Below are 6000 nucleotides of genomic sequence, written 5' to 3' on the forward strand. Positions count from 1 at the left end.
TTGGATATAGCATTACAAATAAATGGAGATGGTATCACAACCTCAACATACAGGAAGAAAGTTGACTATAATAACTACCTTAATTATCAAAGTTGTCACTATAAACCATGGGTAAATAATATTCCCAAAGGACAATATCTTAGGATCAAGAGGAACTGTACTGATGATACAAAATTTATGATACAGGCAAGTGAGTTAACAGCTAGTTTTGTGGAACAAGGTTATCCTAAAAAACTGCTAGAATCTGCTCTTTTGGAAGTCCAAGATAGAACAAGAGAGTCTCTTTTAGATCCTATGAATATAATGGCGAAAAAGATAAATACGGCAGCTGAAGTTCAATCGTTGAAAGATGTTCCTTTATTTCTATCTAAATATAATTCAAGATCTAAAGAAATAAAACATATTGTTAAAAATCATTTTTCTATTTTGAAACTTGATAAAACCTTGGTAAAAGACGAGAGTGAAGAACCTAGAATTATCTTTAAGCAAGTAAATAATTTAAAAGAATACTTTGCACCAAGTCATCTAAAGGTTGTAAATGGAAATAATACCAATAATTTAAATTGGTTAAGTCAAAATATTATGGGATGCTATAAATGCGGAAAGAACCATTGTATGACATGTGATTTTATGAAACATAGAAGTAAGGATTTTGCTTCGACATCATTTAAAACCTCGCATCAAACAATTTATTAATTGTCAAACAACTTTTGTAATTTACCTCATAACCTGTAAATGTGGTTCTCAGTATGTAGGATGAACCACGAGAACATTAAACACCAGGTTCTTAGAACACAGGCGTAATGTTGTTAAAGGGAACCATACGCACAGTGTTTCCCGACATGTTATAAACAAGCACGAAGGGGATGTGAAAGTACTTAATATACAGGGGATTGAATCTGTGAAACATAGAGAGGGGGAGATAGGTTCAATCTCCTGTGCAAAAAAGAAACCTATTGGATTCATTCCCTGGGAACACTTGCTATGCAAGGACTAAATGAACAAATAGAGTTAAATAACATCTGAATAATATTATATCCATCTAGGTCATTTCTTGTTTTTTGTTTGTTTATTTAAAAAATATTAACTGGGCATGTTACTTTGTATCATTTGGGTATATTACTCTGCAGTATTAAGGAATATATGCAGATTTGTAGATGCCTTAATACTGGAATGTAGGTTAAAAACTACCCTCTAAATGAAGAAAATATACATACTTATACATTTTCTTTTTTTTATAATAAAAATAAAATATAGTAAAATATTAAACTATAACAACAAATTCCTTCCTAATGGGGACTAGAACCCATGATGTTTTACAAACAGGCCTGCTGCATTAGATGGATGAACCATCCAAGCTACTGGTAAATTATAATATATTTGAACGAAAAATTACATATTAAATTTCTCAATGATGCCTTTTATTTATTTATTCATGTATTGTATACAAGATTTAATTACTTTTTAATTGTTTCTCCAGATATAAGTTATGTACTGATTTAATATCTATCTGCTGTCAAGAAAAGAAACAAATGTGCTGGGAAAAAAATAAAATCTGTTTCCATTTAACTAATTACTGGTCCACAGGTGGATGATTTATTTCAGACCTGTGATTGGATGAAAGACATTTAAATAGAGAGCATGGACACAATGGAAACTATGCTTCTTTATTTCCTTCTGAAGAAACCTCTACCCTGCACAGTGGAGAAATGCGTAAAAGACTGGGGACAATTCCACCGATGTGCAGCTGCTCCACAAAACACTTACACTTGCTGCCTGTCCACCAGCCGGAGGACTCCAGGTACCCTGCATGCTGCTTTACCAGCCAGAGGTCCTTACAAACGGATATACCTCCTCTCTCAGTGGAGTGACGGCACCGTGTGCTATCAGTACCTGACAACTAGAGATCCAAGCCCGTGCATCGGGAGCAGTAAGAGCATATTATAAGAGACATTGCTCTTGGACTGCAATTACCTATACCGCATAAACCGTGTGGGCAAACAACTGAGATTGTGGGCTTTACATGTAAAAGTGAAACTGGAGGCAAAGGAATAAACCTGGCAATTAATATTGTGGAGACAAAAGGCTAAGTGATGGAGTTGTTGCAATGATTATATCAACTGCACAATGATTTTTATATGACTTTTTTATTGTTTTTTTCATTGATTTTTATTTACAAAGTGCACTTTTATAGTATCAAATTGAGTGTATTTGTATTTATATAGATATTAAATTATTGAATACCATCTATATCTGAACTCCTTGTTGATACAATCAGCTGTGGAACTCCTTGTGCTGATATCTGTGGACCCTCCACCACCCCCAACCTATCGCCTGGCCAGTTTGTCCGGCATCAGGAGCAATAAGCAGCAGGTGTGTCAGAGTTTTAGACCCTTCCTGTGCTGCTGACTTCCTGCTGGCTATGTGCAACCTGGAAAATAAGGAGTTCCATATATCCACTTTAAGATGTGCAGCCCAATTCCAAACTTCTACTGTAACTGCAGAATGTGCTGGTCTTGTTTCCCTCTCCCTTGGAGTGAGCAATTCAGGTGAGAGACAACCCCTCTCACCACTATATATATATATATATATATATATATATATATATATATAAAATAAAAAATAGAGTTCACTCACCAGGGCTTCTCTTCAAAAGTGTAAAACACCTACTTTAATAATATCAACATTGGTGCAGTATATTAGTCGACATTTTGACCGCACAAAACGCGGTCTTTCTCAAGACACCACCAGTCCAGACAGACAACACACACAGTTCCATTGCTCCCAGGGCACACCTAAATACTACCTGTAATTAGCCTCACACTCACTTCACCTGTGAATCAATCATAGGAAATTCATCTACCCGGAAGTCCATATATGGACATATCTATTATCAGTCACTCGCTTCCAGCTATCAATAAAGATTCAATGTTTCCAAATCCCATCTAGTAAATACATTAAGCACTACCAACTCTCGTATATCTCACCTAACCCTAGAACACATTTGATTTTCCTAATCAGGCTACTTTACCACTCACTTCCGGCTTGCGCTCCATTCCGCCGGAGGTCACGTGGTTAGTACACGTATGCCTGCTATTTCTCTACATCCGCTGCCGGCTTGCGTTCCATACATCCGGAAACTGCACAGTCAAAGCCTGCATTGTGAAGAAATATACAGAGAGAGCTGGCTGCTATGATTGAAATAAATATATATATATGCTGCAAAAGGACAGGCACTCCTACCAAACAGCAATAATAGATGCCACGGTGCCTTCCCTAATAAATAGGATAATAGTGCAGCAAAAAGAGGGTGGCACTCCGGGTCTTTAAAAGTTTAAATTACTTTTATGGCATGTTTGTACTTTGGGACATGCCATAAAAGTTATTTAAACTGTTAAAGAACTGGAGTGCCACCTCTTTTTGCTGCACTATTATATATATACAGTCAGGTCCATAAATATTGGGACATTGACAGAATTTTCAGATTTTGGCCTGTATTCACTACCACAATGGCTTTGAAATGAAACAAACAAGATGTGATTTAACTGCAGACTTTCAGATATAATTTGAGGGTAATTACATCCAAATCAGGTGAACGGTGTAGGAATTACAATGGTTTCTATATGTGCCTCCCACTTTTTAAGGGGCCAAAAGCAATGGGACAAACTAAACAATCCTAAATCTAACTTTCACTTTTTAATACTTTGTTGCAAATCCTTTGCAGGCAATTACAGCCTGAAGTCTGGAACGCATAGACATCACCAGATGCTGGGTTTCACCCCTGGTGATGCTCTGCCAGGCCTCTACTGCAAATGTCTTCAGTTCCAGCTTGTTCTTGGGGCATTTTTCCTTCAGTTTTGTCTTCATCAAGTGGAATGCATGCTCAATCGGATTCAGGTCAGGGTACTTACTTGGCCATTGCATAACATTCCACTTTTTAGCCTTAAAAAACTCCTTGGTTGCTTATGCAGTATGCTTCCAGTCATTGTCCATCTGCACTGTGAAGCGCCGTCCAATGAGTTCTGAAGTATTTGACTGAATATGAGCATATAATATTGCCCGAAACACTTCAGAATTCATTCTGCTGCTTTTGTCAGCAGTCACATCATCAATAAATACAAGGGAACCAGTTCCATGGCAGCCATACATACCCACGCCATGACACTACCACCACCATGCTTCACTAATGAGGATCATGAGCAGTTCCTTTCCTTCTCTTCTCTTCCCATCACTCTGGTACAAGTTGATCTTTGTCTCATCTGTCCATAGGATGTTGTTCCAGAACTGTAATGGCTTTTTTACATGTTGTTTGGCAAACTCTAATCTGGTCTTCCTGTTTTTGTGGCTCACCAATGGTTTACATCTTGTGGTGAGCCCTCTATATTCACTCTTGTGAAGTCTTCTCTTGATTGTTGACACATATACACCTACCTCCTGGAGAGTGTTCTTGATTTGGCCAACTGTTGTGAAGGGGTTTTTCTTCACCAGGGAAATAATTATTTTGTCATCCACCACAGTTCTTTTCCATGGTCTTCCGGGTCTTTTGGTGTTGCTGAGCTCTCTGGTGCGTTCTTTCTTTTTAGGAATGTTCCAAATAGTTGATTTGGCCACACCTAATGTTTTTGCTATCTCTCTGATGGGTTTGTTTTGATTTTTCAGCCTAATGATGGCTTGCTTCACTGATAGTGACAGCTCTTTGGATCTCATATTGAGAGTCGACAGCAACTGATTCCAAATGCAAATGTCACACCTAGAATCAACTCCAGACCTTTTACCTGATAATGAAATAACGAGGGAATAGCTCACACCTGTCCATGAAATAGCTTTTGAGTTGATAGTCCCATTACTTTTGGTCTCTTAAAAAGTGGGAGGCACATATTTAAACTGTTGTAATTCCTACACCGTTCACCCTATTTGGATGTAATTACCCTCAAATTAAATCTGAAAGTCTGCAGTTAAAGCACATCTTGTTTGTTTCATTTCAAAGCCATTGTGGTGTTGAATAGAGGCCAAAATCTGAAAATTCTGTCAATGTCCCAATATTTGTGGACCTGACTGTATATATATATATATATATATATATATATATATATATATATATATATATATATTAGGGGTGAGCGGGTTCGGATTTCTGAAATCCGAACCCCCCCGAGCCCCCCCGATCCGAGTCCGATCCGAATCAGGCTCGACTTTTCCCGCCTGACTCGGATCTGAAATCGAGGCAAAACGTCATCATCCCGCCTTCCGAGTCTCGCGGGTTTTGGATCCTATATAAGGTACCCACGTCGGCGCCATTTTCTCACTCGGCTGTGGACAGTGAAGAGGGAGGGTGGGAGTTAGGGCTGTGTAGTGTAGTGTAGTGTAGTGCTGCTGTTGTCCACTACTTCAAAGTCCATAGGGGCTGGCTGTGTTGTGCTGTGCTGCTGTTGTTAATAGGGGCTGTGTCCACTACTTCAAAGTCCATAGGGGCTGGCTGGACTGTGTTGTGCAGTCAGTTCTCCATAGGGGCTGTGTCCACTCCAAAGTCCTGTGCAGTGTCCCAGTCCTAAAGAGGTGCTGTAGTGTTGTCCAGGGGGTGCTCTGTCCATCAGGGGTGCTCCCCCCAAGTGCTAAAAAAATAATATATTTTCTGTGTTTGTGAATTGTGTGCGCAGTAGCCGCACGTGCATCAACAAAGTAGTGCCAAGCGTGCGCCTGTGTCATAAGTAAAGGGCCGGCTGGCTTGACCGTTAAAGGGTGCTGTAACCCCCGAAAGTACACTCCAGTCCAAACCAAAAAAATATTATTTTCTGTGTTTGTGAATTGTGTGCGCAGTAGCCGCACGTGCATCAACAAAGTAGTGCCAAGCGTGCGCCTGTTTCATAAGTAAAGGGCCGGCTGGCTTGACCGTTAAGGGTGCTGTAACACCCGAAAGTACACTCCAGTCCAAACCAAAAAAAAAATTATTTTCTGTGTTTGTGAATTGTGTGCGCAGTAGCCGCACGTGCATCAACAAAG

This window comes from Taudactylus pleione, unplaced genomic scaffold, assembly GCF_031769625.1.
Source record: "Taudactylus pleione unplaced genomic scaffold, aTauple2 ptg000007l, whole genome shotgun sequence".
Lineage (NCBI taxonomy): Eukaryota > Metazoa > Chordata > Amphibia > Anura > Myobatrachidae > Taudactylus > Taudactylus pleione.